This window comes from Suncus etruscus, chromosome 18, assembly GCF_024139225.1.
Source record: "Suncus etruscus isolate mSunEtr1 chromosome 18, mSunEtr1.pri.cur, whole genome shotgun sequence".
NCBI classification, from domain to species: Eukaryota; Metazoa; Chordata; class Mammalia; order Eulipotyphla; family Soricidae; genus Suncus; species Suncus etruscus.
In genome coordinates this window covers 56,836,236-56,857,592 of record NC_064865.1, presented here as the reverse complement: position 1 = coordinate 56,857,592, position 21,357 = coordinate 56,836,236, and the positions used below count along the sequence as shown (strand labels likewise).

General features: G+C 42.6%; 1 protein-coding gene and 5 non-coding genes across 6 annotated transcripts in view; 3 read left to right on the top strand and 3 right to left on the bottom strand.

Moving 5' to 3' along the window:
* LOC125996117 (histone H2A type 1-B) overlaps positions 1-21,357 on the top strand; it is a 949,462-nt gene that overhangs the window by 33,071 nt on the left and 895,034 nt on the right. The window lies entirely within an intron of this gene.
* On the top strand, positions 1,914-1,986 carry TRNAV-AAC (transfer RNA valine (anticodon AAC)). Its single transcript has one exon. It is a non-coding gene; the product is annotated as a tRNA-Val (tRNA).
* On the top strand, positions 4,098-4,170 carry TRNAR-ACG (transfer RNA arginine (anticodon ACG)). The gene has a single exon. It is a non-coding gene; the product is annotated as a tRNA-Arg (tRNA).
* TRNAI-AAU (transfer RNA isoleucine (anticodon AAU)) lies at positions 5,045-5,118 on the bottom strand. Its single transcript has one exon. It is a non-coding gene; the product is annotated as a tRNA-Ile (tRNA).
* Positions 6,350-6,422, bottom strand: TRNAF-GAA (transfer RNA phenylalanine (anticodon GAA)). The gene has a single exon. It is a non-coding gene; the product is annotated as a tRNA-Phe (tRNA).
* On the bottom strand, positions 12,743-12,849 carry LOC125996668 (U6 spliceosomal RNA). Its single transcript, XR_007491350.1, has one exon. It is a non-coding gene; the product is annotated as a U6 spliceosomal RNA (small nuclear RNA).

Here is a 21,357-nt window from a genome sequence, read left to right as displayed (position 1 = left end):
CATTTTAAAACAAGTCCAGGGGGGCCGGGCGGTGGCGCTGGAGGTAAGGTGCCTGCCTTACCTGCGCTAGCCTAAGGAGACGGACCGCGGTTCGATCCCCCGGCGTCCCATATGGTCCCCCAAGCCAGGAGCGACTTCTGAGCGCATAGCCAGGAGTAACCCCTGAGCGTTACCGGGTGTGGCCCAAAAACCAAAAAAAAAAAAAAAAAAAAAAAACAAGTCCAGGGCATATAAACTGTGTTTTTGACAATGGGAATTTTCTCTAAATGAGGTATTTTATTTTATTTTCTTCTTTCTTTCTTTCTTTCTTTCTTTCTTTCTTTCTTTCTTTCTTTCTTTCTTTCTTTCTTTCTTTCTTTCTTTCTTTCTTTCTTTCTTCTTTCTTCTTTCTTTCTTTCTTCCTTTCTTCTTTCTTTCTTCTTTCTTTCTTTCTTTCTTTCTTCTTTCTTTCTTTCTTTTTTTTTTTTTTAGATATTTTCTTATTTTGGCCTAAGTTATTCTTTATTCAAGCACCCCGATTAAATGTTACCTGGCTGGGGACCCCAAACTGGTCAGTACATCTCTTCATACTCTTAATGTAAGCCTGAGGCCTCAAGTCACACATTGTCTCAGGCTAAATAGTGTGTTTTTCTCTCCTTCTGTCCAGGCTTGTCCAAGAAAGGCATTGGATAAAATTTGGTGAAGTGATTTGAACAAAATGTCACTGCAAGGCAAAGGATTATGATGGTGATGATATCTACTATGACAAAGACAATGCTGATGATGGGAAAGCTGGGGAAAGAGAAATAGAAGTATTCCACCTGGTGTCCAAACAAGTTAAGTGTGTGACATGACTGTGACAACTACTTCAAAATGTTACTACTATACAGACAACTGGATCATCGGGGTTCAACTACACTTTCTACATATTCTCATACTTGGTTCTCTTTGCAGGGCCATTTCAATGATGAATCAGTTTGTATAATACCACAGAAGCAACGCATCAAACTCAGTCAGGAGTGTCAAAGCTCCCAAAATGGTTAAGTATGAGTTATCTGAGCCAGATTCCTAACGAATGTCATACATGGTGGGAACAAATCACAGTCATCTTGATGGTACCTTCCACCAATGACATTCACCTCTGGCCACATTGATAAGTCTCTAGGGCTCTTCCTTCTATCTCTCAGAATTTGTATAGAAACTGTTCAATCCGGGGGGAGGGGTGGGATATTTTGTACAAAAATGAAACCAAAAAAAGAAACCCCATGGGCAGATGTCGGGAAGAAGCAGAGATTTCATATTGAATTAGATGTATTTTATGGGAACTTGCTAAAAGAAAGAAAGAAAGAAAGAAAGAAAGAAAGAAAGAAAGAAGAAAGAAAGAAAGAAGAAAAGAAGAAAGAAAGAAAGAAAGAAAGAAAGAAAGAAAGAAAGAAAGAAAGAAAGAAGAAAAAGAGAAAGAAAGAAAGAAAGAAAGAAAGAAAGAAAGAAAGAAAGAAAGAAAGAAAGAAAGAAAGAAAGAAAGAAAGAAAGAAAGAAAGAAAAGAAAGAAAGAAAGAAAGAAAGAAAGAAAGAAAGAAAGAAAGAAGAAAGAAAGAGAGAAGAAAGAAAGAGAAAAAGAAAGAAACTGTTCAATCCATTCTATCCCCCAGCACCAAATTCTCTTTTTAACTGGTCTGCAATTCTCTTAGTCTACGATCTGCTGCTGTATTTTAGGAAGATCTGAAAGGTAAATTTTAGGATAAGTTCTAACATTGTTCTTTTACTTTTCTAAGTAGACTTTGGTGAGCATCATAGTTAATGAATTTCTTATACCATAAAAGGATATGGATATATATTGCTAAATTCATTAAAAGGAAATCATGTAGGTCATACCCCTAGAGCAGGTGGGGATTGAAAGCCCTTAATTCTACTTCTCCTTAATCAAGGACATCGTTTCCGTAGTGTAGTGGTTATCACGTTCGCCTAACACGCGAAAGGTCCCCGGTTCGAAACCGGGCGGAAACATCAAGGGTTCTCTCTTTTATATTTTTGAAACAAACTTGAGTTTTTCTTTTTGTAGCCACAGATCTGAAAATCTACCAACATTTTGCTTTCATTGTGGGGGCTCAGCCATTAAAGACGAAAACCTGCTCGGACGCACCTGGAACCCAAAAATCTCTCCCCCACTCCCATTTCCATCCTTGACTCTCTTTGCACTTGGGGTCTGCAGGGAAGGGGCTGGGTGCAGAGTCGGAGCAAGGTGGCACCGCTGCACAGGAGCAGAGGGAGCAGCACCCCGGGAACTCTGAGATCGCCGGTGAGTGGGGTTCAGCAACGTGGCTTCCCCAGGAGCTCAAGGTCCCCCTTCCAAAGGGGGACCCCAGCTGGGTCCGCGGGTTAAAGAGGCTGCCGCTTGCATCCTCCTGGTAGGACAAGAGCTAGCACAGCACCTGGTGCAATCGTTCTCCAAAAGGTGGAGCAGACTGGTGGGGAGGGGTGTAATGAGAGGTGTCATGAGGAATGGGGTGATGAGGAAGAAGAGCTGGGCCCCCACCCACCATCTCAGAAATTTCAGAAGTCTTTAAAGTCATCCTAAAATAATTACATAAGTAAATAAAAAAAATACATATGATGACCATAATAAATAAATGTAGAATATAAATATAATATTTATTATATTATAATAGATATAAATAAATCTAATAAATAAAATGTGAGTGTCCCACTCCCCCCCCCCTTACCCCCACCTTGCTCTTAGGGCGCAGCTGGGAGCTAAACCGTTCTCTGGGCCTACTCCCTCACTCCAGGCCTAACACGCCCACTGGGTGCCAGGACCCCCACCTTTGGAGGAGTCCAAGAGACACCCCCCAAGTGCTCAGCATCTGGTTCTACCTGTCCCTGCAAAGGGACAATGTTACCTCTGACCAGCTCTTCCAAGATGGTCTTTCTGCTACAAAACTGTCACTTTGAGGAACAACTTGGAGCCCCGGGTGCTCTGGAGAAACCACAAACGCTGGCTCCAAATTTTCCAAATTAATTTCCCAAATTAATTGTGATTTTTAAGCAAACTATTCCCCCTCCCCTTCCTTCTGCAGCTAAAAAACAAGTGACTACAGTTGGGAACCATAGCTCCTGTCTCTGGGGCTTACTTTGTTCGTTTATATCTGCAAAAAAACAAACAAACAAACAAACAAAACAAAAAAAAACAAAAAACGAGCATTCCTTGATTCCATCATTGCCAATAATAGCTGTTAATAAATAGTTGATAAATATGGGGAGTTATTTCTCTTGCTCTAGCATTTTAGTTCTCATTATTAGTTTCAATAAAACAATAGATGAATAAATGGTGACTTATGTGTCTATAAATGTATGCATACATAATTATTTTGATTTGGGGGTAACACCAGACTGGGAGAGGGGGCCTCTTTCTCCTATTTCTGAATTGATTTTGCCCTAAGGGGGAGACTGCAGTTTCCCAGGATCTTTCCTCTTCTTTATTATCAGAGAATAAGTCTCATCACCAGAGCTGGACAGTTGACACCCCAGTAAAGCCACACAAACCAACCTTACAGGGGGCTGCTATCTGTATCTTCCTTCTTCTTCCTCCTATCACTGTCCCTTGAATTCCCTGCCCCTTTTGTCTAGATATTTTTCTACAATTCATTGCCTTTTGCTAAAGTGGCATAAAAGCTTTGGTGTCTGATCCTTTCTTTGGAGGTTCACTTCTTTTCTGTGAAACTGTCAGGTAAAAATTTAAACGTTTTCTCAATACAATATGCATAATTTCTCTTTCAGTTTCATTCATAGCTTCCAGGGACACAAGATAAGGCAGAGGAAAAGCTTGTCTTTGCTCACAAGGAAACAGCAAAGCATTCAGGGTTTTGGGAGACCAAAATGGGTGACTAAACACCAAACAAGTTTCAAAAGCAGAATGAAGACTGGTGTTGTCACTGAAAAATGCTTTTATGTTAGTATATATTTTGCAAAGAAAATAAATCAAATATGTTTTTCCAGAGAGAGAGATTTTAGTTCTAATCCCAGTTTAAATGCAAACAGAAAAACTTATCCTTTGATATAGTTTACTATCACGGTGTATGTTAATGAAAATAAGTCTATGTAGACAATCTTTCTTGTGTGGGCCAGTGGCGCAATGGATAACGCGTCTGACTACGGATCAGAAGATTCTAGGTTCGACTCCTGGCTGGCTCGCTTAGACACCTTTTTACCCATATAAGGTTATATTTTACCATTTCAACCATATAAGAATGGTATTGTAAAAGGATTCTGAAACCATTTTTATTAAGTCTTTGAAATGCATGTATTTTCCTGGAAAGAATTTGCTTTTCTGGAAATGATTATGCTCTAAGGTTTTTCTTAGATTTCTCCTGCAAGGAGACCGGCTAAAAAAAGACCAGGGAAGGCCTTGAAAGAAAAAAGAACAATTTTCCCCCACCTAAAGCTCCCTTATGCCCACCCTCAGCCCCCCAAGGAGGCCTCGTTCCTGAATCCCACCCACCCTGCACAACTTTGTGCCCGCTTAGCTTTTGCAAACAGACAAGGGCGCATCTCCTGGGGAGCTGCAGAGAAGGGAGCAGCCCAGCTTGGGGAGGGGGGTGGATTCGGGGTGCAACCACTACTCATTCCATGAACTCCAGTCTCTGCAAGTAGGAAAGAGGCCCAGAAGACAGAAGAGAAGCAGCAGCAGCAGCCAGAAAAAAATACCAATAACTTGGAGGAAGGGGAACGGGTTCCAGGAAAGTGGGTGCAGACTTTGGGGTGATACAGAGTCCTGGGGAACTCAAGCCCGGGAGGAGAAAGTCTCGAAATTCAACCCTGAGAGCATCCCAGGCAACGGGAAGACCTTGCAAATGAATATTAGGAAAGCAATGGATTGATTAGGATTTGGAAACCAATGGCTGATGGGCGGTATTAAATATAAAAGAATATATAAAATGACTACACAACACAGGAAGTCTCCTGGTGTTGTGAAGGATTTGCCTGAGTTTTCCATTCTGCAAGACGACGGTCTTTGATTTTTGAAAGTTGGACATTTGAACCTCACAGCTCAAAACATCTGCTCCTTTGGCCCGTACGGGGATCGAACCCGCGACCTTGGCGTTATTAGCACCACGCTCTAACCAACTGAGCTAACCGGCCAGTGCTGCTGCCTTGGACTTTGAAGAAGTTGGTATTGAATACAGAGTTCTAAAAAAATGTTGGTAGTAGTGGTGGTGTTTTGGGGTTTGGGGGTTTTCTGTTTTGTTTGGGGACCATACTCGATGATGCTCAGGGAGGGCTTACTCAAATCCAGGAGAAATGTTTTGTGCAGAAACTGAGTCTAATTTATCCGAGCAGTTTGAACTGAAGTAGGATCTTCAATCCTCTAAAAAGGCTTCCATTTAATTTGTCTGTTAGTTACTTTATTTTAAAGAGATTTCTCTGTGTCTCTATGTTGGTTTACTTGTTGCACACTTCTCTAGCATGTTTTTTTTTTATTTTTAAAAATTGAATCGCCGTAATATACAGTTAGTTACAATGTTGATAGTTGAGTTTCAGTCATAAATATTCCAGCATCCAATGGACCCTTTGGTCCCCGGTGGGGTTCTAGGGTTTATTCCATCAAAATCTCCCAGATGCAAAAAAATCCTTTGACCTGGAAGTTTCTCCTCTTTATGGATTGTGTTGCTTCTTTGGGATCGTTTCCATTCTCCACTGATGTCTAGGAAATTTGCAAAGATTAAAATAATAATAATAATAATGATGATGATGATGATGATAATAATAATAATAATAATAATAATAATAATAATAATTTTCAGGTTTATCTCAGAATATGTCCTCGTTTCTGAACCCCTCCCTGAACCCCCTGGCTTTGCCTTGATTTTACCATCCACAGCCCGCACCAACTTGGACACTCGTTGCAAGCAAACACAACCAGATGTAAAAAAAACAAAACAAAACAACAACAACAAAAAAAAAAAAACAGCGTTTTCTCACTGCTCAAGCCTAAAGTCTTAGATCTCCTTTCCCACCTTCACAGAGCTCAGGGTCGAGAGAAGATCCCAGAGGCCCAAAGCTCAACCTTTCCTTCCTAAATGAAACCGTGACTCACCTAACCAACAGCGACCAACAGCGACCCCGTGCTCTTAAGAAAAGTCACTTGTTGTCAAGTGAAAAAAGAAATTGCCGAGGGGCCGGGCGGTGGCGCTAAAGGTAAGGTGCGCCTGCCTTGCCTGCGGTAGCCTTGGACGGACCGCGGTTCGATCCCCCGGTGTCCCATATGGTCCCCCAAGCCAGGAGCAACTTCTGAGCGCATAGCCAGGAGTAACCCCTGAGCGTTACCGGGTGTGGCCCAAAAACCAAAAAAAAAAAAAAAAAAAAAAGAAATTGCCGAAACCCGGGATCGAACCAGGGACCTTTAGATCTTCAGTCTAACGCTCTCCCAACTGAGCTATTTCGGCGAGCCTTGGAAGCTGCACTTTTGTTGTTAATTTCATGTAAGTGACATTTTTCTTACTTTTAGGTTGTTTGAATGCTAGTATATTAGTAGTAGGGAGGGTATTCGCTTTGCACGCTATATACCCGGTCTCAAGCCCATCTGATCCCAAATTAGCTGTGGCATTCATATGAGAAGTAATTCCTGTGTGCCGTCAAGAGTAAAATGAGTGACAGCTGATGTGAGCCCCCCCCCAATCCCCCCAAAACATCACTTTTTAGATGTTATATTAGAGGGATGGGGGCAGGAAAAAAATGAAAAAAAAAATGCTTTGCTTCCTTTCCTGAAATGTAAATATAACGTTTTTCAAAATATCTTTGGAGGGGAGGGGTTTAAATCAATATAAAGATCAGACAATGGGGAATCATACTCTAAGTTTTTCGAATATGTCTGGGAAAATGAAAAAACTGAGTAAAGTCAGAATAGAGGTGACTCAAATTTTTCTCATGGAAAGAATGGGAAGTTTCGTAGACTTCAAAATAGCGCTTGGGATCATTTCTAGTTTGGCGTTCCAATAGCTTCTATTACTTCAGTTGTTTTTATTCTTTCTCTCCTTTTACTCTATTAAAAAAAAAAAACAAACAACAACAACTACATTTTACAGCAAGTTTGAGGAGCCCAAGAGAGAGTCCCATAGCAGGTGGGGCTGACCAGGTATAATCACCAGAGCATGGCCTAAAATAATTCCTGGGTGCAAAGCCAGAAGTAACCCCTGAGCATTATTGGGTGGGTCCACAGCGCCCCCAAAAAGGAGGACAACTTGATGGATTTATACGTTTATATTACACCCCCTGTAGTTTGAGAATCTCTCACTCAGCCTCTGTTATAAACTTTCCATTGTCTGCGCCATTAATAGGAATTTCTATATTTCTATTGGGGGGACGGAAGAAGAAGGCTGATATGAAGAAGGCCCACTAGAAGTCATATTCCTAGTGCAGGTGGCTATTCGTTTACCCGCCCCAAGGGATCTTCACCAAAAGGCCCACTGTGGAAACACTGCACGGATAGTTGGTGAAATTCAGTAGAGATATTTTTGAGATTCATGTTATGGTACTGTCATTATATTTCCTTCATATTATTTGGTTTAAATTAATTCTTCCTTCTGCTGTGTATTCACAGGCAAAATATAGCCTTGATTAAAATCCCTTTACCTGGATAATTTTTAGCACCAAATTGAAAACTCTCTCTCTCTCTCTCTCTCTCTCTCTCTCTCTCTCTCTCTCTCTCTCTCTCTCTCTCTCTCTCCCTCCCTCCCTCCCTCCCTCCCTCCCTCCCTCCTTCCCACTCTCCCTCCCTCTCCAAATTGCCCTTGCAGTTTCTGCTTCTAAGAATCAAGAGTTTCTCCTTCACTTTGAACTCTAAAACAATAGACCTTCTCCCTTTGAAGACAGAATTCTTATAGAATTCCCATTTCTCACTAATCCCTTATTTTACTTCTGAGACTAACTTGCCAGGAACAGTACTTGAGATGTTAAAATTAACCTTCTCCTTTGTAATTCGGTATTTTTACTGCTTATCACCCTAGCCTGATATATTGTTTTATTGTTAAGCTGTGGTTTGTAATTGTAAGCATCTTTTTCAGACTTGTGATTAGCAACTTACTTCATATATGCCTGTCCCAGACATTAAACTTAGAATGCTGTTCTTCACACACATTGTGAGTGGTTTCATTTCTTCACATTTTGCCACCCATGCATTCACTCTCCTCAAGAGGACTCAAAGAAGTTCTCTAAATCAACCAGACCCCAGGAACTAGTCAGCAGCACTCCATGTTCCATTTTTGTTTACGGTTTTTATTTTAAATTTTTGTTTGATTAAAGAACCATGGTTTATAAAGTTATTAAAGGTGGAGTTTTAGGCATGTAATATTTTAACATAAAACCCACCTCAGTGTCAAATCCCACCACCAGTGCTCCCAATACTTTATTTGTCCTTTCAGCCACCAGGCTCCCACACCCCCTTGCCTGTCACATTGGCAGGCACATTAAAGTTCAGTGATTGCAGCTTAGATCTCATGTTTTCAGTGTTGTTGATTCTGTGTTTTGGATGTAGAAACACACCGTCCTCCTAGGTCCCCAATATAACCGATGCTCCGACCCCTGCTCCCCCATTCTTCCTTTTCTCATCTTCTTCCTTTCCACCATGGTTTCTTTTCTTCTCTGTCCTTTTTCTTCCTAGGCCCTGGAGGCTTTGCCCCCTTTACTAGTTATATTTCCTAATACAACTATTATATACCACTTATATACTTATAGATATGTATATATATATATATACATACTTATGTACCAGATAAATGAGATCATCCTGTGCTTGTCTTTTTTCTGACTTAGTTCATTTAACACGAGGTCTTTCAGTTCCAACCAGGTTGCAGCCAATTGCAGATTTCATCATTGATTATAGCTGCATAGTATCCCATTGTGTATATGTACCATATCTTCATAATCTACTTATCTGCTGTTGGGCACCACCTAGGGATTTCATAACTTTGCTATTTGTACTGTTTTTAACTTCATTTACAGTGATTCAAACAAAGCTTCTTATAGCATTTGGTCTGCTTTCACTTATGTTGTCCTTGAAATTTATCTACTTTCTTAATCTGAAAAAGCAGTTTTTTGTAAGTTTTTGTAAGCTTTCCTTGATTTCTATTTTATGGCTGAGAGTGTGGCTCTAATGGTCTGGTCTTCAAGCCTGAAAAGATCAGGAGTCCACAGTGCTGCCCTTGCTCAGCACTGCTAGATGCAGCTCCAAATAATACAGGTTGGAGTCAGAGCCATGGGACATCAGATAGGGCATTTGCTTTGTGCAGCTGACCTGGGTTTGATGCCTATCATCCCATATGGTCTCTTGAGCTCACCAGAGGTCCTTAAGAGAACAGCCTGGAAACTTAAAGACCTGGAGAGGTAAAGCAGCGTATAAGGTGCTTGCCAATTCACAGCACTTCTTGTGGTCCCCAAGTGATATAAAATGATCTCTTCTCTCATAGAGCATGAATGATAGCACAGCTGGGAAGTCACTTCCTGTGTAAATGGCCAACACAGGTTCAGTGAATGGCACCCTATATAGTCCCCTGAGCTCTTCAAGCATGATTCCTGAGCATAGAAGAAAGCCAGGAGAAAGCTATGAGCACCAAAGCCCTGTGGCCCCCAATAAATAAAGATTAAATAAAATAATAAAGTAAGGGATCAGAGCCATAGCACAGGAACCTGCCTATGATTTCTGAGTACAGAGCCAAAAATAACTCCTGAGCACAGTTCGGTGTGGTCCAAAAAACCAAAAATAAACAAACAAATGAATGAACAAACAAATAAATAATAAAGTAAGATTTCAGAAGCCATTTTATTTCTAGAGAACAATTTGCTCACATATTTTAACAAGATGAGGATTCAGATTGTTTACAACTGGGTCTTACATATTTATTGATTGACTTATTTTTGTGGTGCTGAAGAACAAAGTGCCTACAGTAGTTCTACATCCCCAGTCTGTTAAATGTTAAAAGTGGGGTTATTTTTGAAAGCATTGAATGTTGTTCAATGGGACTTTTAAAAATAATAAATATTGGGCCCGGAGAGATAGCACAGTGGCGTTTGCCTTGCAAGCAGCCGATCCAGGACCAAAGGTGATTGGTTCGAATCCTGGTGTCCCATATGGTCCCTCGTGCCTGCCAGGAGCTATTTCTGAGCAGACAGCCAGGAGGAACCCCTGAGCATTGCCGGGTGTGGGCCAAAAACAAATAAGCAAACAAAAAACATAAAGGAAAAAAGTAGAACCCTCAAAGGTTAACAATATATGTTTAATAAAGCTAGGCTTTGGAGTGTCAACAATCATTTTACATTTGTCATTTGTAGTGAGTGACTATGATTGTCTTTTTGGGGGAGGGTCACACCCAGCAGTGCTCAGGGGTTACTCCTGGCTCTATGCTCATAAATCGCTTCTGACAGGCTCAGGGGACCATATAGGATGCCAGGATTTGAAACCACTGTCCTTTGGTATGCAAGTCAAATGCCCTACCTCCATGCTATCTCTCTGGCCCCGTGACTTTGATTTTTTTTTTTGTTTTTTTTTTTTTGTGGTTTTTGGGTCACACCCGGCAGCACTCAGGGGTTATTCCTGGTTCCATGCTCAGAAATTGCTCCTGGCAGGCACGGGGGACCATATGGGACACCGGGATTCGAACTGATGACCTCCTGCATGAAAGGCAAACACCTTACCTCCATGCTATCTCTCCGGGCCCAACTTTGATTTTTTTAATTGTGTTCTACATTGAGAGCAGGGAGAGGGGGCTCCTCCAAGAGCAGCTGGCTGGGGTGCACTGCTTAATAGGACTGCTAGAGGGAGACAGAGCGCCTCCTCTGTGTCCCATAAAAGCTGAACAGAGGACTGAGCACCAGAAAGCCACATACTAGCAATGACACCTGGCGGCTGGATGGGATGCAGCGCTCGGTAACTCAGCTCCTCTGTGTGCCCTGAAAGATGAATCAGGACAAGCAGAGGACTGAGTGATGACGTCTGGCAGCTGGATGAGATGCGATGGTAAGAGAGAGGCAAAACACTCATCCCTGAAGCTGGAGTAAATTTCAGCATGCCATATACCAATGTATATGATGATCCCTTACTTTTAAGAAGCTTTTCTGGGTCATAAACTCATCTTACATGGCCTCCTCCAATTGGACTGAGTGTGCAATACCCTTCACTGGAACATCAGTGCATATGGGCCCTTTTCTGAACATGGCAGTCTCACTCAGTGGAGACAGAAGCAGGCAGTGAAGGGGAGAGAAATTAAGACTCTGAGCAGAGTCCCAGAAGCCGAGGCTCACCGCCTTTCTTCTAGCAAAGGTGCTTTGTGTGAGGACCCCGGATCCCCAATCTGCAGCCATTACTTGAGGTCACTGATGGGGAAGAAGCCAAAGGAAAAAAATCTCCATTTGAGGGGGACCAAAAGCAGGAAAATGAGTGGGTCCCTTCATCCAAATTCAGGCCCAGGAACTGAAGGCCTTTCAGGCCCAGATGACCTAAGCAGCATATCAGGGAAGGGAAACATGAAGAAAATAAGCCCAGACCAACTGAGGAGAAACTGCTTTCAGAACCTCCTGCAACTTTCTTCTAGGTTAAGCACTTGATCTTTTTTGTATTAGTTATTATATTGCTGGTTAAATTGTGTTTTTTTTTTATACCTGTATAAGATCTTAATGCTACTCTTTTGTTCTGTGCCCTACTGCAAATAGAAAATTTTATATCCAACTTTAGTGATTGAATATTAGTTTGCATATTTATGGGTAAATGCATAATGTTGTTAGATTTTTTTTTGTTTTGTTTTGTTTTCTGGTTTTTGGGTCACACCCGGCAATGCTCAGGGGCTACTCCTGACTCTATGCTCAGAAATCACTCCTGGAAGGCTCAGGGGACCATATGGGATGCCAAAATTTGAAACACCAACCTTCTGCATGCAAGGCAAATGCCCTACCTCCATGCTGTCTCTCTGTTGTTAGATTTTTAATGGTTCTCAGCTATCCAGTTGATGATGTTTCACAATTGCTGTGATGCTTGAATGTATATATTATGTAGCAACTTATTCTCGAATTATGTTTGCAAAAATATTCTAATGTCTTTGTCCACAGAAGTTGATGGAAAAGGAGCTTGGATACTATAGACTCTTATTACAGTGCTCATTATAAGAATGTTTTAGCAAACTTATATCTGCAGAAATGTTTTTATTGTGTTTAGAGAAGTTTATGGAAAAGGAACTTGGATGCTGTAGACTCATTATTGCAGTGCTTGGTGTAAGAATATTTAAGAGTTTTCAAACTAAGTATATCTGCAGAAAGGTTCTAATGTTTATGTGCAAACTTTATGAAAAAATTTGTGGTATGGGGGCCAGAGTGGTGGCTCAGCGGTAGGGCATTTGCCTTGCATGTGTTAATCTAGGACAAACTGTGGTTCAATCCCCTGGCGTCCCTTATGGTCCCCAAGCCAGAAGCAATTTCTAAGCACATAGCCAGGAGTTACTCCTGAACATCACTGGGTATGGCCAAAAAATGTTATGGTATGTATAAGACAAGGGTTGAAAAAAATTGATTGCTTTGAGAATATGTATGCACAATCTGACTTTTGATGTTTTTACAGCCAACTGTTATTGTGCCTGTGCAAAATAACTGCTTCTTTTAGGGACCAGAGAGATAGTACAGCAGTAGGGTGTTTGCCTTGATACAGGACCTATCAGATCCAGTTCGAATACTGGCATCCCATATGGTCCTCTGTGCCTGCCAGTAGAGATTTCTTTTTTCTTTTCTAAATATGGAATGCCTCACGAATTTGCATGTCATCCTTGCGCAGGGGCCATGCTAATCTTCTCTGTGTCGTTCCAATTTTAGTATATGTGCTGCTGAAGCGAGCACCAGGAGCGATTTCTTAACGAAAGCAGAACCAAGAGTAATCCCCGAGTGCTACCAGCTGTGACACTAACCACCACCACCACCACCACCACCCCCCCCAAAAAAAAAGACTAAACTAAAAAAACTCTACCACTTTTATAAGTTCTAATCGTGGTTCCTGCCTCTGGTTGAGAACAATAAAACAAAACTTTTGTAGCTTTTCTCATTTCCTTTTGTTTTGTTTTGAACAGAAGGGGTGGAATTGTAAGATGACACTCGGCTATTAACCCAAAACTAAAGCATTCCCTCATCTTCCTCTTTTCCTTAAACTTCTTCCTTTGATATGTAAAAACCCATCTGCATCATTCTACCCTGCCCTGCCTTGGTGGATGTTGTTCTGGGAGAATAAAGAAAGAGCAATTTGATTTTGGAAAGGCAGGGTGATCAAGAGGCATAAAACAGACTGACTCCTTGACTCTCTCCTGACTGACTTGGTTTATTAATCTTTCATTGATACCCACTTCTTAAGAAGTTTGCCTGGGTTTTTGAAATATGGCAGGTGGGGTAATTTTACAATGTGTGGGGTTATATTTAACAATTTCCCTCCTCCTCCACCCCCTTCCTGTCTTCAGGACAAGCATTCTATTTCTTACTTTATCATTGTCACTCTAGTTGTTAGTGCAGTTATTTCTCTAACACACCATTCTTTGTAGGTAAACTTCATATCGTGGGCTGGTCCTTCCAGCTCTCATTTCTTCCAGTCCTCATCTCTATTGTCTCTGAGTATTATTACAATAATGTCTTTTATTTTCTTAAATCCCCCAGATGAGTAAGACTATTTTGTGTCTATCTCTCTCCCTCTGACTCATTTCATTCAATATAATAATCTCAATATCCATCCCTGTTTAGGCAAGTTTCATGATTTCATTTTTCCTAACAGCTACGTAGTATTCCATTGTGTATATGTACCAGATTCTTTTTTTTTTTTTTTTTTGTGGTTTTTGGGTCACACCCGGCAGTGCTCAGGGGTTACTCCTGGCTCCAGGCTCAGAAATTGCTCCTGGCAGGCACGGGGGACCATATGGGACGCCGGGATTTGAACCGATGACCTTCTGCATGAAAGGCAAACGCCTTACCTCCATGCTATCTCTCCGGCCCCTGTACCAGATTCTTTAGCCACTCATCTTTTTTCGGCACCTGGGTCAGTTCTAGATTCTGGCGATTGTAAACAGCACTGCAATGAACATAGGAGTGCAGAGGACCCTACTGGCTTTTTCTTGTGGGGTGGGGGAGAACCATCTTTGGGCCACACCTAGCAATGCTCAAGTGTTACTCCTGGTTATATGCTCAGCAATTACTCCTGGAGGTAATCATGGGACAATATGGCATGCCAAAGATGGAACCTGGGATGCAAAGCAAAGTCACATGCAAAGTAAGCACCCTTCCTGCTATACTATAATTGCACAGGCCTTCTCCTGGCATTTTGTTTGCAAATGCATAGACTTTATATGTCAGTCAGGAGAAAACCTTACACATACAGTTTTTGCTTAGGCGGCCAAGTCTGGCAGTGTTCAGCACTATATACAGTGTTGGGGATTACACCGAGGTCCCCACATGCAAAGCAAGTGCCCTGCTCACTGTACTATGGAGAGAATTATATATTTCAGCAAGATTGACTCCTTCTGGTCAAGATCTTCTTCCATTTATTGAGGTCTTGCATTTCTCTCAACAATGGTTTTCAGAATAGTTTTGCTTTGGGGCCAGAGTGATCCATAGCATCCCATATGGTCCCCAGGGCCCACCAGGAGTGATTTCAGAGCACAGAGCTAGAAGTAATCCCTGAGCAATCGCTGGGTGTGACCCAAAAGCCAAAGAATAGTTTTGCTTTAAAGGATGAACTGCTCATCATTTTATGTTTATTGATACTATTTTGTTTGGTTTTTCGGGCCACACCCGGTGATGTTTAGAAGTTACTCCTATCTCTGCACTAAGGAATCATACCTGGCAGTGTTTGTGGGACCATGTGGGATGCTGGAGATCAAACTCAGGCCCTCCCCACTCCAGTCCTATTGATATGATAGTATTTTAAATGGTATTTTTTGGTGCTTTCATCCCTCATGGGAGAGAACCCTTGCCAGTCAGTTAGGAGTTGTTGGCAGGCGGAATGAAGTTTAAACTTAAAAAAAATAGTATTTTCTAATTTTGCATGCTAATTATTCACTGTGGATATAATTATAATTATGTTTTCTTTTGTTTTTGCTCTTTGGCCACACATGGAGGAGTTCAGAGCTTATTTACTATAAATTCAACACTTAAAGATTTTTCCTCACTGGACTCAGGACCATAATATGAGTTAACCTGAGATCAAACCCAATTTGAGAACACGCAAAGAAAGTACTTTATGTGCTATATTACATCTCTGACTTCATAACTTGTGCTTTTGTATGTGTTATTATGTTATATATGTTCACAGGTGATTTTACTTTCTTCTTGCTTTCTCTTTTGCCTTTGCTTTCTTTCTTTCTTTCTTACCTTCCCTCTTTCTCTCCCTCCCTCCTTCCCTCCCTCCCTCCCTCCTTTCCTTCCTTCCTTCCTTCCTTCCTTCCTTCCTTCCTTCCTTCCTTCCTTCCTTCCTTCCTTCCTTCCTTCCTTCCTTCCTTCCTTCCTTCCTTTTTTTTCTTCTTTTTCTTTTTTGGCCATACCTGGATGTGCTCAGGGCTTACTCTTGGCTCTGTGCTCAGGAATCATTCCTGGTGGGCTCAGGGGATGGTATAGGATGCCAGGGATGGAACCCAGGTTCCTTGGTGGACCATAAGGAAGGCAAGCACCCTAACTGTTGTGCTATCACTCCAGCTTCTACTTTCTTCTTTCTATCTCACATTCTCTATCTTATCCTGCTCATTAACATCCTCAGTACATGGCCAAAGTATGATGCAGTTGTAGAACTTGCATTTGTGAGTCCCTGGGCTGGATCTTCAAAAAAATGTTGACTAAAAGCCAGGATAGTGGACAGTCTTGTCTAGTAAGTCCTTCATCTCAGAGAAAAAGCTTTTACTATTCCTGGCCTCAGCCCAGGAATTCAGGCATCTTGGCTCTCCTGTGGGTCATAGGTATAATGTCTTCATTCTCTGTGGTCTTTCCCCCAAAGGGGAAAAGTTTGGAACCTATAGCTTTCCCTCCCCCAGCAACCTCATGGGGGCAAAGAAATATCATATATTTCTGGATTCAACTTGCTAATACTTCACTAATTTTTTTTTATTTAATAAAGCCCCAAAGTTTTCTCTTTTTTTTCTTTTTTATTTTTTTAGTTTTTGGGTCACACCCGGCGGTGCTCAGGGGTTACTCCTGGCTGTCTGCTCAGAAATAGCTCCTGGCAGGCATGGGTGACCATATGGGACACCGGGATTCGAACCAACCACCTTTGGTCCTGGATTGGCTGCTTGCAAGGCAAACACCGCTGTGCTATCTCTCCAGGCCAGCCCCAAAGTTTTCATATTTATTTTTTAAACAAATAAGACTGGAAACACTGGGGCTGGAGTGATCTTCAGCAGGAAGAGCTTTTGCCTTGCATTTGGACAACCTGGGCCACAGTGTCCCCTAATCCCCAGCAAAAGTGACCACTGAATGAAGAGCCAGGAATAAATCCTGAGCACTAGCAGGTAGGACCCCAAAACAGATTTTAGTTAAACGGTTGATTGCATGTAGCATAAAGGTGCTAATAACTCATTATCTTTTGTGGGGTTAGGGATTGAGACATACCAGCTGAATGCTCAAGGGTTATTCATGGCTCTATGTTCGTTCAGGACTCACCCCTGATAATGCTTGGGAGATCATATGGGACGCAGAAGATGGAACCATAGTCAGCTGCATTGCCAGAAACGCACCTTCCCTCCTCTACTGTCTCTCTGGTGCCCAAATATATTATCTTTTAGACTAATATTTATAGTTCATTTATTATTTAGATAGTTTTGGTCTGGGTCCATTACTAGTGGTGCTCAGGGACTATTTTGGCTCTGAGCTCCAGGGTCACTCTTGGTAGGGCTTGGGAGGAATATGTGTTGCTGCCAGTCTAACCCTGGCCTCTCAGGCCTAGCATGGGCGATTTCTAGAGCTCTTCCCAGCCTCTATATTTATATTGATTGTTCAGGGCTCTGTGCTCACAGATCATGCCTGGAGGGCTGAGGGACAATACATGGTGCTGAGTAGGATCCCATAGCCAAACTCACTTTCCCCTTACCATACTGTCCCCAGCCTACATTTTTTTAACTTACTTTTTTTTTTTTTTTTTGGTTTTTGGGCCACACCCGGCAGTGCTCAGGGGTTACTCCTGGCTGCCTGCTCAGAAATAGCTCCCAGCAGGCACAGGGGACCATATGGGACACCCGGAATTTGAACCAACCACCTTTTGTCCTGGATTGGCTGCTTGCAAGGCAAACGCCCTGTGCTATCTCTCCAGGCCCCCCAGCCTACATTTTTACCATTCCTGAGACTTCCTGGATTCTTTTAGATAAACAGTAAGTTAACAGTTGTTCAACATCTTAAATTCTGCCAGAGGCCTTAGACTCGTAAAGACTAAGAGATAAAGAACAAAACCTAAGGCCAAATAGAAAACCCAAAAGATCTATCTAAGCCAGCCAGACCACTCTGAATGTTCTCTGGAACATTCTTGACATTCACAAGTAACACAAAGACTCAATTTTCCTATAAATATACCACTAAAAAAATAAGCCCTAGTTAACATGGTGGGAATTTCCTTTCCCTTCGCATCTGGGCATACTTATTTTCAAGAATGAAAATATTGGGCCAGAGTGGTGGCCCAAGTGGTAAGGCATCTGTTTGCCTTGACCAAGTTAGCCTAGGGTGGAAAGCGGTTCCATCTCCCATATGGTCCCCCAAGCCAGGAGCAATTTCTGAGTGCATAGACAGGAGTAACCCCTGAGCGTCACCAGGTGTGGCCCAAAAAACAACCAAAAAAGAAGAATGAAAATATTGAAAAACCTGGGAACTGAGGAAGAATACAGAATCTCACTCTCACCTTTCTGGCATTCAAAGCAGGAGCCTTACCCACTGTATTCATTCTCCAGCTTGTCTTATATTTATTTCTCTTTTTAATAATTTTTCTAGTAACTTGAGGATTCTACTCATTATTTAAAAAAATACCATTTTGCATTGTTCACTTTTGAAATTGTAACTTTCCTTCATTTTGGTGACTTGTTTGCTCTAAGCTTTACTGTTTCCTGCCATTTCCTTTCTTCAAATTAATTTTCACTTTGCCTTGAAATAAAAGTGTTGCCCGTGGCTCAGTAAAGTGGAGAGTCAGGTAGGTAGGTAGTCTCGAGAAAACAGTGCTCGCAAGTCTCAGCTCAACCCATCTGGCCACCAGCACTTGGGGAAATGCCTGGAGTGGATCAAAACCGGTAAAGTCAACTCTGAGCACCTAAAGGCGTAGCCGATTAGTTCTGCCAGTGTCCCATGAGGGAGCCTCCAAGCTGGGCCTTGGAACCCACTTGCTCTGCACGGGCGTGGGAGATGAGCCCAGATGTGGGTATCCCCTCCCCCAACTCATCTATCCCACCTGAATTCAGAACTGCCCACACCTGGAATGGGCGGGTAGAGGAGTCTGCAGGGGGGAACGAGAGAGGGGATAAGAAGGAGAGTTAGAGAGAGAGGCTAGAGAGCCATCATCATCAGAGATACAGCATCGGATTCAGCATCAGCAACTCAGTATCATCAAAGCAGCAGCAGGAGGAGGAACATCACCAAAGGGCGTTAGTCAGCCTGGAAGCCAGTTAGAAAGCCTGGAAAAAGCAGCTGAAAGGGAGACAGAGGCCAAGAGAGCCCAGTAGGAGTGGAGAAGTGGCTGCTAGAAAAGGGCTTAGTATCAAAGGCCATGTGAGGAGGTGTGCATGGCGGTAGGGACTGTGAAATAAAGCTGGCTGACTCCTGGAACTTCATCTGACTGCTTTGTCAATCTCTCTGCCCTCACCATGCAACCTTCAGACCCCGGCAGGGGTCCTCAAACTTTTTAAACAGGGGGCCAGTTCACTGTCCCTCAGACCATTGGAGGCTCTGACTATAGTAAAAACAAAACTTAGGAACGAATTCTTATGCACACTGCATATATCTTATTTTACAATGAAGAAACGAAACAGATACAAATACTATATGTGGCCCGTAGGCCATAGTTTGAGGCTGGCGAGAGGAACTGCTCTTTGCAAGAGGGCAAAGTCAGTCCTAGACCTTCTTCAGGCCTTTCAGGCCCATAGCCTTGCCCTCTCAGAAAAGAATTTCTGGAGGAGAGGAGCAGTGAAATAGAAAGCAGTTTCTTGGGAAGTGCAGGGAAGAAGGGGAGATCAGGAGCGAAGATGTTCTTCTCCAGGCTGGAGGGAGCCAGGGCATGTCCCAGGCTCGGCTGTGTGTGAAAGTCCACATCCAAGAGAGGAGACACAGATGGCTTGTGTTATGCCAAATTAGTTGGCACAGTTTTTGAAAACTGACCCCACCATACAGCCCGTTGCTAGGGTCGTTGTTAAGGGGGAGTTTAGAGCAGCTGATGGGCTTCTTTGCAGTTCTATAGTGGCCTTTGTTCCAGCGGGAGTCTCTCTGCTAGGCCATTTTGCCTCTTGGGCCTTGCATGAAACTTTATTTCTCAGTCGGTTTCCAGGTTCCTGAGATGGAACTTTTGTGTCAAAGGTCTCCCTGCCTTCAAGCTGTTTTAGGTTATGGGACACTGTTTTTCCCAACAAATATCCCCAGGGCCCCAACTGTATAACTAATGAGAATGTAAATCCCTATACCTCATGGCATAATAAAAGTCTGTGCAGAGCACCTACATGTCACTAAAGTTCATGTCCCACAGCACACGAGGCAATTATCAAGCACCTTAAGTTCACTGGTCTGCATAAAATAAAAATGGGTCCCATAAGGTCCGAGTGGTGGTGGCGGAAGTGGTAGGGCATTTGCCTTTCACACACTAACCTAGAACAGACCGCAGTTTGATCCCCTGGCATCCCATAATATCTCCAAGCAAGAAGAGATTTCTGAGCACATAGTCAGGAGTAACCCCTGAGTATCACAGGGTGTGGCCCAAAAAACAAACACAAACAAACAAACAAACAAAAAAGAAGGTCCCATAATAGTACAGTGAGTAGGGTGCTTGCATAGCATGCAGCAGATCTGGCTTTGATCTTCAAAATCCTCTATAGTCGCCTGAGCACTACTGGGGGTGGTTTTGAGTGCAGAGCCAGGAGTAATCCTTGCGTATCCCTTGGTGTGACTCAAAAAGAAAAAGAAAAAGAAAGGATTCTATTACCTTAAGTTCTGGGGGATCAGTGGACTCAGTGACGAGCTGCTCTTTTGCAGAAGGAAAGTGAAACCTAACCACTGCCTGAGTTATCCAACATCACCTTTCCTGGCAGGGCAGAGTATCAAAAGGAGATGAAATAGGGAAGTAAAATAGTTCTGTTTAGAGAAATGTACCTAAGAGAAATTAAATTAAAAGTATGTGTTCCACGGGGCCGGAATGATAGCGTAGTGGTAGGGCATTTGCCTTGCACATGGCTGACCCAAGATGGACCTGGATTCAATCCCCAGTGTCCCATATGGTCCCCCAAGCCAGGATCAATTTCTGAGCACATAGCCAGGAGTAACCCCTGAGCATCACCAGGTGTGCCCCCAAACCAAAGAAAAGTATGTGTGTTCCAGAGAGTACATATAGGGCCTCTCTGAAAGTGAAAAAGCCAAAGAGCAGAAGCTGACATGCTGTGTCTGGTTGGATCCCTGAGAAGCACCAGGAGAGCACACACACATACACACACAGAGACACACACACACAGAGACACACACACACACACACGCACACACAGACACACACGATTTTTAATGTTAAGAGCACACATGAGTGAGTGTGCTGGGGATGAAACCATGGACTATTTATTTTAAAGCAAAATAAAAAAAAAAAAGAGAGAGAGAGACCTAATTATAGTGATGCATACAGCCAGGACACTGACCTTTCATGAGTTGGCCTGAGGGAGATCTTGGTCACTCCATATGATCCTCTGAGTGCTGCCATAAATCATTTCTAAATGCAGAGTCAGGAGCAAGCCCTGCGCACTGGATAAAAAAGTTTTAGTTTCTGGGGATAGCGAGGAGAAGGAAAGAAACTAAGTGGAGGAGGAAAAACACAAGTATGAAAGGATGAGGGCCAGGGGCCAAGAGGTCTCAGGTGCATTGGTGGAGATTAAAAAAAAAAAAAAACATAACTAAGTATCAAAGGCAACAACAATGAAATCAAGAGACCCAAGAATCTAAATTTTAAGAACCTAAAATTAAAATAGGCCTTTGATACTGGCAGGAGTGGGGGCAGGGGGAGGGGGTATGGGATGGACTTCGGGAACATCGGTGCAGGGAGGTTGGACCCTGATGATTGGGTTGGCCCTGATTCACGGCATGTCTGAAAACCAACTAGGAAGGACTTTGTAAATCACAATGGCTTCAATGAAAACAACAACAACAACAACAAACAACAACTGG